Here is a 13,062-nt window from a genome sequence, read left to right on the forward strand (position 1 = left end):
TGTCCTCCGCCCCTTCACCCTGAGTCTGTGTTTGTCCTTGGGGTTGAGGTGTGTTTCCTGGAGGCAACAAATTGTTGGATCTTGTTCTTTAATCCATTTTGCCACTTTGTGTCTTTTTATCGGAGAGTTCAATCCGTTCACATTGAGAGTGATTATTGATGCATGTGGACTTAGTGCTGTTAATCTGTCGCTCATTATCTTGTTTTCCTGTGTTTCTTTTCCTGTGTGCTTTAGACTACCCATTTAATACTGCAATTTCTTATGCTGGGTTTCTTAGATTTTTCCTTATTTATGATTTGTGACTCTGTTCTGTACTTTATTTTAGTGTCTACCTTGAAGTTTGTATTTAGAATCTCGTGTATAATATAGTCTATTCTCTGGTGGTCTCTTACTTACTTGACCAATACTGACTTAGACCCTTTGCTCTTCCCTCCTAAGTAATTATTTTCATTTTTTATTCCAACTCGTCTTATTAATTGGTAGTTAGAGTGCTAAGATCGTCCTTGTTTTGGTAGTTTCCTTACCTTTACCCTAATGCTATAATTGAATATTTGCTATCCTGTTCTGGTTCTATCCATCAGTCTCCCTAGTCTGTGGATTGTGTCCCCTTTCTCCCTTTTTTCTTTTTCCAGATATGAGAGACTTCTTGAGGATTTCTTGTAATGGAGGGCTTTTAGTTAGAAATTCCCTTAACTTTTGTTTGTCTGGAAAAGATTTAATTTCTCCCTCATATCTGAAGGAAATTCTTGCTGGATAGAGTATTCTTGGCTGAAGATTTTTATCCTTTAAAGCTTTGAATACGTCACTCCATTCTCTCCTAGCTTGTAGGGTTTCTGTAGAGAAATCCGCTGACAGTCTGATAGGGGCTCCTTTATAGGTTATTCTCTTTTTTTTTTCTTACTTCCCTGAGTATTCTTTCCTTATCTTTCCTTTTTGCCAACGTTACTACTATGTGCCTTGCAGTAGGTCTTTTTACATTGACAAATCTAGGAGATCTAAAACCCTCCTCTACACACATTTCTCTGTCGATCCCTAGATTTGGGAAGTTCTCCTTAATAATTTCGTTAAGCACGCTTTCTGCTCCATTTTCCTTTTCCATATTCTCAGGAATTCCTATATCCTTATGTTCTTACTCCTCATTGAATCCATTATCTCTCGGAGATTTTCCTCATTTTTTTAAATTCTTAGTTCTCTTTCTTCCTCTGTCTGGCGCCATTCAGCCTGTCTATCTTCGATTATGCTAATTTTCTCCTCTATGTTGTCTACACGGGCATTCAGGGAATCCGTATTCTGTTTTATCTGGTCCATTGTGTTTTTCATCTCAAGTAATTCTGTTTGATTCTTCTTTATGATTTCAATCTCTTTTGTGAAGTAACTCCAGAACTCGGCTTGTTTCTCTGTCTTTCTCTCTACCTCATTGAGTTTTTTGATTATAGCTGCTCTGAACTCATTATCACTTAGTTTACCTAATTCCAAGTCCTCAGGACTTAATTCTATGTTTTTATTGTTTTCCTTCTGGTCTGGGGCTTTTATAAATTGCTGGATGGTAGAGGAGCGGTTTTTTCTCATGATGGTAGAATTCGGTTGCAGTTACAGCCTGTCGCCACTAGATGGGGGGTCAAGAGCCGCATGTTATGAGCTCTCCACCTTGGGGCAAGATGGCTGCGCCCACTGGCTTTGCTGGTGGGGAGGGGCTGTTACTCATACGTGCTGGTCTGGGTTCAGATCAGTTCTGTTCTCTGGTCTCCCAAGGCCCTTGATTTATGGGGTCCCCGTGGACGGAAGCTTTCCCCACCATCCGTGGGTCTCCACTGAATCAGCGGCAGGAGTCCTGGATGATCCCCCGGTCGCGCAGCCCCTCCCCCCTCCTTCCCGACCCACGCCGCAGCGATGGCAGACTCTAGGGGAGGGAGCGATGTTCTCTCCTACCGTTCCGGCGCCTCCGAGGGGTAAGCAAGGTTTATGATCTCCGCCTTCTTGGTATTGTAGGTCTCTAATGAGCTGGCATTATGTTTATTCTCTGAAATTCAGTTCTTCCAATCTTTTGTTGTATTTTGGAGGGGAGAGAATCCTGGGTCAGCTCACCCCGCCATTTTGCTCCACCCCCCTTCCTCTGTCTTCATTTTTTTAATATCATTTTTCTTTTTTTGTCTGTACTGAGTTTCTAAAAAGTATTTTATTTCATCTCCACTATTACCTTATTAGCTGTACCACTTTATTTTAGCTGTCTCTCTAGCACTTATAGTATACATCTTTAATGCAGTATATTATCAAATAGTATTATACCACTGCCTGTATAATATAAGAACATTTCAAAACTTCCATTTTCCTCCTCTCAGCCTTTGTGTTATTAATTTTGGTAAATTTTACTCCTGCATGTTATAAATTCTACAATGCAGTATTATTGTGTTTGCTTTAAGTAGTCAAAACTTTCAAGAAGATTTAAAAACTAGTAACTGCTTACAAAACTTCTTAATATTTTTGCCTTATTTAAGAAGGTTACCTCACCTAGATAATCTTTAAAATGCAGATTATATATTTTTTTGCTTTGAACTTTTACTCAGCAGTAGAAAAGACAAATGAGGAGATGTTGAGTCAGATATTTCTGAAACTAAGTTAGTTCCAGGCTGCCTATTGGGCATTTTGGGAGCCCATGGATTGCTACCAATTTACTTAGTATCCAAGGGTGAGGTTTCACTTGTCAGTGGACTTTGAATCCCTGGTGTGTACTGCAGTGGTTAGTACAGTGGCAAAACAAATTGAAGTCATGCTAACTGTCAAAGGTTTGGAACTCTTCTGTATTTGGAGACTGCTAGTTTTATTGTCCACTTATTAAATTGCTAAATGAGTAAGACTAATGACAGGAAATTCATTGCAATGGAAAACTTTTAATAGCACCCCTAAGTATTCATTAATGGCAAGTTCAATTATAGTCATGAAATGATCATTTCAAAATCCTATGTCAGATAGATAAAAATCCCTAAGCTTTCAAGCCTGAAATCCATCCGTGCAGAATTTTGTGCTCTATGATTTTACATCCTAATCTTCTGTGACAGGGTGTAGGAAGAGAATCGAGTCATTAAAGGAGGTACAGGAGTAGATGGTAAGTGTTTGATGTTGGTGGAAAATCTGTTTTAAACAAAGAAGATAAATAGTTCTTGTCTGTAAACAAATGTTACTCATTACACATTGAAGAATATGGCCTTGGCCTGTAAAAGAGAGTCAGAGTTTACTAGAGCTACTGAATTGATTGATTTGATGACACAGAGTTTTCCAATCCTCTTTATGCTTCACCTTTATAAAGCGATAATGATTATCATCATTGATTTAAGGTGGATGTTGAAGGAGGGAGAGAGGAGATAATAAGATCTTCAAGGGAGGTTTATCTCCTGAGACGACAAATGAACAGTGGTCTTTCTACATACCTAAACTTTCCACAACCTAAACCATAGGACCATTGAAAGGAAGGTAATTGTATTAATCAAGGTTCTCTAGGGAAACCTAACTGATGGAATCTCTCTCTCTCTCTCTGTCTGTCCGTCTGTCCGTCCTTCTGTCTATCCATCTATCTATCTATCTATCTATCTACCTACCTACCTACCTACCTACCTATCTATAGATATATATATATGGAGATAAAATAGCTCTCATATATGGAGAGAGAGAGAGAGAGAGAGACAAGATTTTAAGGAATTGGCTCATAAGATTGTGAGGCCTGGCAAATCTGAAGTCTGCAGGGCAGGCCAGCAGGCTGGAAATTCTGGCAGGAGTCAGTCTTGCAGTCTTGAGTCTGAAGACAGTCTGGAGGCAGAATTCCTTCTTCTTCTGGGGATCTCAGTCTTTTCTTTCAAGGCCTTCCGTTGAATGTATAAGGCCTACTCACATTATGGAGGGTCATCTGCTTTTCCTAAAGTCTACCAATTTAAGTGTCCGTCACATCTAAAAAATACCTTCACAACAACATCTAGATTGGTATTTGACCACACAACCGGGTACCATGGCCTAGCCAATTTGATACATGAAATAATTAAAGGGATAAAATTATTACCTATTTTCCAGGTACTAAAAATAAAGTCAAGTGACTTGCCCAAGTGTACCCAGAGATATGATAGATGAGTTGGTTAAAGGAATTAAAAGAAGCAGAATCCATATTTTTAGATATATTAACTCACAAAATAGGTCTTCACTCAAGAAAGTTTATTAATTCAGCTGAACAACAATAGAACCTAGGACTAACAGGCTTTAGTTTGATACAATTCCTTAGAAACTTTTATACTTTCTGTTTTTCCCCAGCTTTATTGTGGTGTAGCTAACAAATAAAAATTTCATGTATTTAAGATGTACAATGTGATATTTTGGTATGTGTATACATTATGAAATGATTTCCACAATCAAAACATTTTTATATTTTCTCAATACAAAATGTTAAGCTTAAAGTTATTCTCAGGTCATATCTCCTTAAGTGTGCTACTTATTTGTATTAACTAGAAATAAGTCCTTTCTTTCTATAATATATGTTGAGTGAATGATTGGCCTTTGGGTAACAGATTTTGGTACCTGTTCAAATATAGTTCTAATGGTGCCCTTAGTAGTTGCTGATTAAAACGGAAATGGCAAGTAGGCTTTGATCTACCTTACTTAGCCACAAGAAGGCAAAAGTAATGAAATCAACAAATGCAAACTTTACAGAGAAGGAAAAGGGTTAGAAAATTCCAGGGACCAACGGTAAAAGGTTGAAACTGTTTAAATAGATGGCTAGTTACTAACATCCAAGGAGAGTGTTTTTTATTTTGTGTTTTTAAATATTTTACTTTCTCTCTGTTTCATTTCTAGAAGAAGTTATGAAAGAAGTGGATGAAAGAATCTAATAACGTTAATTAGCTAAATCAACCCTGCATAATTGGAGAAAATTGGTAAGTTTTACCACCTCTTTATTTCATTGCTTGCCACTCTTTTAGCGGGTATGTGCATGTTACTTAGCAAGACCGTATCTCAATCACTTGTCTGATATCTTGCATAAGTGTGTGTTTAAGGCTTCATAGGAGGCCTTTTAACTTATGGGAATTATTTTAACTTCTCCTCTGAGGACTCAGTATACTTTTTCAATGTGTTGCTTTCTACAAAGACAGCTACACACATATACACACACCCCACAAATGCACACACCATCCAGGGTTCCTCAACACTCCTAGGATTATGATTTGTCACCTTTTAGCTTTTGCTACAGCACCTGTTCCTTTTTCTTAGTCATTGAAAAAGTCATAGGATTACAGAACCTTGAGTTTGGGAGGGATAAAGACCATCACTTCCCTCTGGCTCTTTATATTTGAATCTCTTGCACAGTGCTTGGCTAGGTAGTCACAAATGTTTATAGAATGAATGTGGAATATGGTACAACCTTCCAAAGAAAGAATGAGTCTCTTCTACTGGCAGATGGTGATTCAGTCTTTGCTTGTTTGTTTAAGCAAGGGAGTCCTTATGACCAGCAGAGGAAGCCTGATCTCTCTGTGCTCTGAAAGTCAGCCTACAGATTAGATTTGGGCTGTCCTGGAGAAGGTATGGAAGACTATAGCTCAGGCATGATAACTTTGCTCCCCTGGGCTTCCTTACCCAGTCGCTTTCTGGGACATATCTCACCATGACTATCTCCCTGTAGTGTATGGGGGAATGCTGTTGAGTGCTGTCTCTGTATGCAGAGAAGAGGATGCCATTTGGTTCTTACCTTAAAAAATCCTCACCTTTAAGACCTCAGAGCAGCTTTCTTTCTCAAAGTTTTCTTTTCCTGTTTTGGTTGGCAACCAGGTAGATAATCTCATGATATACTATGAAGAATCAAATCTTTTAAAACAGAAACAATATAATATGCTGTGAAGAATAAAGTCTTTTAAAAGAAACTAAGTTCAATATACTAAAAGAGATTTAGGAGTTAATCCAGCTCAGCTCTCTGGAGGCAACTGCTGAGTAGTAGGAAAACCTAAGGACAGGAGAACTGAGACCGAGTTTCCATTCTGCCATGCAAACCAGGGCAAGCCATAAGACATCTCTGAACCTTCGCTGCATTCCGTTTTATTAGAGAAATAAAGCTGTCAAAGTTTAGCGTGTCCCTGTGAGCTTCTACATGGTCTCTTCTTTTGGGTTTAAATCCATGGCGTTCAATGGGTACAGTCAGGCACTTCTCTGGGACAAGATCCCTCTAACAAGATCTTGGCAGCCCAGGTTGAGGAACCCTGGATGGTGTGTGCATTTGTGGGGTGTGTGTATATGTGTGTAGCTGCCTTTGTAGAAAGCAGCACATTGAAAATTCTCACATTCATTTGAGGCTAAAATGATGATGTTTCACTAGGATGGAAATTTAGGTTCCTCTGGGCAAAAAGGACCTTCTCTAAGCGTGTCTTTGCCCAGGCTTGAGCCTGCAGTGCTGAAATAAAGATCAGGTGGAAACAAAGGGGGAAGAGGCAGAGAAAGATAGGGTTTCAGGTAACTCTGAGGAAACAGCAAAGATGACTAGGCTGAAACTGGGGAGTCAGGAGGTAAAGGAGACTGGTTGCTCATCATGTGTGATCCCTGACAAGTCCCTATCCTCTTCCAAGGGATGATATCAAAAATGGGAAAGTTGAGGGGCTGGCCCCGTGGCCGAGTGGTTAAGTTCGCGCGCTCTGCTGCAGGCGGCCCAGTGTTTCGTCGGTTCGAATCCTGGGCGCGGACATGGCACTGCTCGTCAGACCACGCTGAGGCAGCGTCCCACATGCCACAACTAGAGGAACCCACAACGAAGAATACACAACTATGTACCGGGGGGCTTTGGGGAGAAAAAGGAAAAAATAAAATCTTTAAAAAAAAAAAAAAATGGGAAAGTTGATACCATCTACATTGTGGAGCTGCTGTGGGAGTTGCAGAGCTCCTGGAGGAAAGGTAAAAGGGCAGGCAAAGGACTGAAAGGGGCAGATTTTCATTGACCTCCAGTCCTTTATGAAGAATAGCAATATATACAATGCAGTAGTCTCCCGTTATCCATGGTTTTGCTTTCCGAGGTTTCAGTTACCTGTGGTCAGCCACAGTCCAAAAATATTAAATGGAAAATTCCAGAAATAAACAATTCATAAGTTTTAAATTGTGCACCGTCCTGAGTAGTGTGATGAAATCTCGTGCAGACCCTCCATCCCACATGAATCATCCCTTTGTCCAGCATATCCACACTGTGTATGCTACCAGCCCCCTTAGTCACTTAGGAGCCCTCCTGGTTATCAGGTTGACTGTCGCAGTATCGCAGTGCTTGTGTTCAAGTAACCCTTATTTTACTTAATAATGGCCCCAGTGCACAGAAATAGTGATCTGGAAATTTAGATATGCCAGAGAGAAACTGTAAATTTAGTGCTTCTTTTAAGTGAAAAGGTGAAAGTTCTCAACTTAATAAAGAAAGAAAAAAAATTCACATGCTGAGGTGGCTAAGATCTATGGTAACTTTTATTATAGTCTATTGTTATAATTGTTCTATTTTATTATTAGTTATTGTTGTTAATCTCTTCTTGTGCCTAATTTGTAAATTAAGGTTTATCATAAGTATGTATGTATAGGTAGAAACAATATATATTTATAGGGTCCTGTACTATCCATGGTTTCAGGCATTCGCTGGGGGTCTTGGAACATATTCCCTGTGGATAAGGGGGGACTACTGTACTGGTGTCCAGTGAGGATTCTGGTCCTTTGTGTTCAATTGCCCCTTTATAGATAAGATTTCTACTGATTTCCTACAAAATCTGGGCAATTAGTTTGATGCACAGATCAACTTCATCCCAATTTTGGGACTTTTCATGTTCCTTGCTTGCAATGTTACTTTCGAAATATTTTTTCAACTAATTCAATGAGTATTTGGTGAGCTCCTCCTTTGTGCCAGGTGCTTTGCTATGGAAGAAAAATGGATAGAAAAATGAATGATGTATTTCAGTTCCTTCGAGGAGTGCATAGTTGTACCGTTTTGCTCCTTAAAGACCACTTTTTGTTTTTTGGTTGAATCTCTTTAAAAGAGAGCACAGTGGTTGAGAGTGTCGGCTTTGGAAAGTTCCAATCCCATTTCAACCAATTGCTAACTGAATGACCATAACTGAATTACTTAACCCTGCAAACATTTTGGAAAGCAGTTTATCAAGACTGTATTTTGAGTCATAACCTTTGAGCTAGTAGATTCGTGTCTCGTAATCTATTCCTAAAGGAATAATTTAAAATATTGGAGAAGTTGTAATCATCAAAAAATATTTATTGAGCTAATATTATGTTCTACGTATTTTCCTAGATACTTTGGATACTTCATTGAACAAAACATACAAATATCCCTGCCCTTGTGGAGTTCACATTCTAGCAGCAGGAGACAGACAATAATAAACAATAGACTAATTAAATTAGTAAATTATATAGTATGTTAGAAGATGATCACTGCTTTCAAAAAATAAAATAGTAAATCAGGGTAAAGGGGACCAGGACGGCTGGGCATTCTAGGCGAGCTGCAGTTTTCTGCAGGTTCATCAGCATAAGCCTCATTGAGCAGGCACTATTTGAGCAAAGACTTTAAGGAGGTGAGAGAATTGACTATAGAATCTGGGGGAAAAGATTTCAAGCAGAAGAAGCAGCCAGTGCAAAGGCTTTAAAGTGGGAATGTGTTCTGAGTATCTGAGGAGCAGCAGGTAGGACAATATGATTGGAGCTGAGTGAATGAAGGGGAGGGTGGTAGGACATAAAGTTAGAGAGGTAATAGAAAGGTGTATTATGTAGGGCCTTGTAGGCCACTATACAGACTTCACTTTTACAATGTGTGGGATGGGGAGCCATTGGAAGTCTTTGATTGGCGGAATGACATGACCTGACCTATATTTCCAAAGAATTTCTCCCTGCTGTGTTGAGAATAGACTGTACTATTATTTTTAGTAGTCCAAAACTAAGAGCATCATGAATAGCCACAAAAGGTAGAATGGTCACACATATTTTGGCACATATATGTGGTGAAACATCCTTCAGCCACATACTTATGAGACTAAGAGAAAAATAATGTAAAATTATATGTTTATAATAAAATTAGAACAAATTAAGGATGGCAGCAATATGATAATAGCAGTTAAGTTAGGTTATGAGGTTATGGGCTATTCTCCCAGCTCCATTTCCATTTTGTAGTTATGTTGCTTTCCTAGTACGAATATATGTAAAAATATGATATCGAGATGGGTGTGGCGTCAAAGGTATAGGGTGATCCAGGAGAAGTAAAGACCAAAAGTCTAGGTTCAGTGAGTCAGGGTTGGAAGATATTGGAGACCTAAAAAGGCAAGTGGATGAGATGGAGGCTTGGAGAGTAGAGAAAGGAAGGCATCATGGAAGACTTGAAGATTAGCATTTGTATGCTACTAATACATATGTACTTGGAGGTTTTTAGTTCTTCAAGTCTCAAGCTCTCTGTTTGTGAAGTGGTGGTGATGATGGTGGCTGGGAGGAGTGGGAGCCAGCATGTGGTAGGCATGTCTGCACTTGGTAGTTTTTCTTGTTTTTTCCACTTTTTGTTCTTTCTGACACTAAGTAAGTCTTCCTGGTTTCTTTGTAGGTTTCCACAACTTCTCTGTCTAATATTTTCTTTTCTTTTTTTAATAAATCCATCTTGGTAGGCCATTGACTTTTCTTTTGGTGAGGAAGATTGGCCCTGAACTAACATCTATTGCCAACGTTCCTCTTTTTTTTTCTGCCCAAAGCCCCAGTATGTAGTTGTATATACTAGCTGTAAGTCATTCTAGTTCGTCTGTGTTGGATGCTGCCACAGCATGGTCTGATGAGTGGTGAGTAGGTCTGCGTCCAGGATCCGAACCTGCGAACCCTGGGCTGCCAAAGTGGAGTGCATGAACTTAACCACTCGGCCACGGGGCAGGCCCCTCTGTATAATATTTTATCAAATCTTTCTAATCCTAGAAAAGACTCCATGACAAATCATTGTTGGATTAAGAAAGATGCACGACCACCATGACTTCCTGGGTGTGGGGGCGTTTTGATGAAGTGCTTGGGCAGAATGGATGCCTTAAAAATTATTTCCACTACTGAGCTACTTGTTAAAGAGCTGCAAGGACTTCTCAAAGAAGCACTTATTATTAAATAAGAGGAAGTGGGAATTCTTCTTTTCTAATTTTCTTCAGTGTTCATAGTAGAATGTGAGCATTGTACTACGAGATTATCTCCATGATTAGTTTTGCAACCCTTCACTTATTAAGAAATTAATCTTTTGATCTAGTGGTAGACTAAAAGATTAAAGCTCTGAATTACAAATAAAAATTTAATTCAAAGCTTAAATTTCGATACATTGGATTGTGAGTTTAAAAATGAAGCTGTTTTTTTCCAAGTAAATTTCTTTCTTAAAAGCCCTACTATGAAGTCAATAAAAAAATGCATTTTAAAACTATTTTTTGATCTCAATGATTTGAAGTTAATATTTTTCTTTTTTGAGGAAGATTAGCCCTGAGCTAACTGCTGCCAATCCTCCTCTTTTTGCTGAGGAAGACTAGCCCTGAGCTAACATCCGTGCCCATCTTCCTCTACTTTCTATGCGGGACGCCTACCACAACATGGCGTGCCAACCAGTGCCATGTCCACACCCGAGATCCAAACCAGCAAACCCCAGGCCACTGAAGTGGAATGTGTGCACTTAACCGCTGCGCCACTGGGCCAGCCCCTGAAGTTAGTATTTTCTATTTAACATCCTTAGTTTGCAAGCCTTGAGTCTTTTTTTCCAATCTTGAAAATCCCCATCTGCCAAATTATTCATGGATCAGTCCGTCTGTGAGTTCACTGGATGACTCAGGGAATGAGTGAAATTCCATGTGTTTCCAGCAAGATAGCACTGCTCAGTTGTCACTAATAACATCTTTGTGCGTACTTTTCTTTCCTTCAGGTTTATTGGGCCATTCTGATGTGCCTCACTTCTCCAAATTTTTGATTGTGCTTCCTAAGCCCTCCAATTTTTTTCCCTTACTTTCAGGGGATAGGAAAGAGAGAAGAAAAAATATAGGCCAAAATAGATCCGCATGATGGTGGACAAAGAGTGGGAAAGGCTGAAGAGAAGTAGAGAAAGATGTAATGGGAAGGTTGAAGTTGGTGCTCTGCATCTTTTCAGAAGAACAGAGTGAAATCTTAAAAAATCAGGAGAGCGCTAAAACTCCTACTCCCAACAGGCACGGTATACCTATTATCAGTTTTAGTCATGTATGGTTTTGTTTTTCAGGACTCTGTAGGGCAGAAACTGCCGAGCATTTCTTTAGTGGCTCCTGTAGTTGTGGAGCATGGAAGTGTTCGTCACTGCTGATCGTATTGTGGGCTGGGTGTTGGGGTCCCATTCACTGGGGCACACAGGTGTTGGGGGACGTAGCAGTAAACAAGGCAGGTCTAGTCTTTGCCCTCACGGGGTTTATATTTGGAGCGGCAACAATCAACATGGATGCAAATAATTCAGATAATTGCAGGAGTGTATAAGCTCTACTAAGAGCGTGAGCTAGGATATTGTGTAACTGGGGAGTGTTCTTTTAGTTATAATGGTCAGGAAGGCCTCCAGGTGGAGATGATATTTGAGATAAGACCTTAAAAATGAGAAAGAGGGAGGCATGGGAAGATTTAGGGGAAGAGTGTTCCTTAGTCACAGACTCTGCTGGGCACTCACTAAAGACTCTTTGATTGATTGGTGACTCGTCACTGTCTTTCATCTACTTTTTCATGGTCTTGGTTTTAGCTGCCTAAACACATGACCTACATTTTCTCTCTTGGGGACTTTTTGGGACATTTTTCTCATGGGGATCCCTTAGTTATCAATGAAAAGAACAGACTTTTTATACATTTCAAGTGCCAGGCAATATGTTAATCATTTTGTAAAAGTTCCATGAGGAAGGTTTAGCATTCCCATTTGTACAGATGAGGAAACTGAAGCTCAGAGAGGTTAAATAATTTTTCCGAGTCACCCAGTCTCAGAGTAAAAATCTCACCCTCTCTCTTTTTAAAGCCAGAACAAAAACTCTTTTCACTAATACTGTAGATTTCTCTGGTGCTGAAGATGCAGCAGCATCTGCTGCCCTGGAAACAGCCTGAGGATATCAAGGGAATTCCTGGCTTTGTGCATTTCAGCCAATCCCAAGATTCAGTGCTTCTCATTAGATTTTTCTATAAAGTAAAATGTGCATATGAGTTTCAGTTTTTTTTTTTTAAAGATTTTATTTTTTTTTTTTTCCTTTTTCTCCCCAAAGCCTCCTGGTACATAGTTGTATATTCTTTGTTGTGGGTCCTTCTAGTTGTGGCATGTGGGATGCTGCCTCAGCATGGTTTGATGAGCAGTGTCATGTCTGCGCCCAGGATTCGAACCAACGAAACACTGGGCCGCCTGCAGCGGAGTGCATGAACTTAACCACTCGGCCACGGGGCCAGCCTGGTGAGCTTCAGTTTTTAATGATGATCTTCTGCACCACAGAACACCTAACAAAGCCAGAGATCCTTCTCATTCCATGGCTTCTCTCTTAATTTTTTCAACAGGAGACCTAGAGATCTGTTACATTTAATCACGTAGAAGAGATTCATCTAGTTCCTATTTTTTTTTTTAAGATTATGATAGTTTACAACCTTGTGAAATTTCAGTTGTACATTATTGTTAGTCACGTTGTGGGTACACCACTTCACCCTTTGTTCCCTCCCCCCACCGCCCCCCCCTTCCCCTGGTAACCACCGATCAGTTCTCCTTGTCTATATCTTAACTTCCACCTATGAGTGTAGTCATATAGAGTTCATCTTTCTCTGTCTGGCTTATTTTGCTTAACATAATACCCTCAAGGTCCATCCATGTTGATGCGAATGGGACGATTTTGTCCTTTTTTATGGCTGAGTAGTATTCCATTGTGTATATATACCATATCTTCTTTATCCAATCATCAGTTGCTGGGCACTTAGGTTGGTTCCATGTCTTGGCTATTGTAAATAATGCTGCGATGAACATAGGGGTGCATGGGACTCTTGGAATTGCTGATTTCAGGTTCTTAGGATAGATACCCAGCAGTGGGATGT

This window comes from Equus caballus, chromosome 1 (assembly GCF_041296265.1).
Source record: "Equus caballus isolate H_3958 breed thoroughbred chromosome 1, TB-T2T, whole genome shotgun sequence".
Lineage (NCBI taxonomy): Eukaryota > Metazoa > Chordata > Mammalia > Perissodactyla > Equidae > Equus > Equus caballus.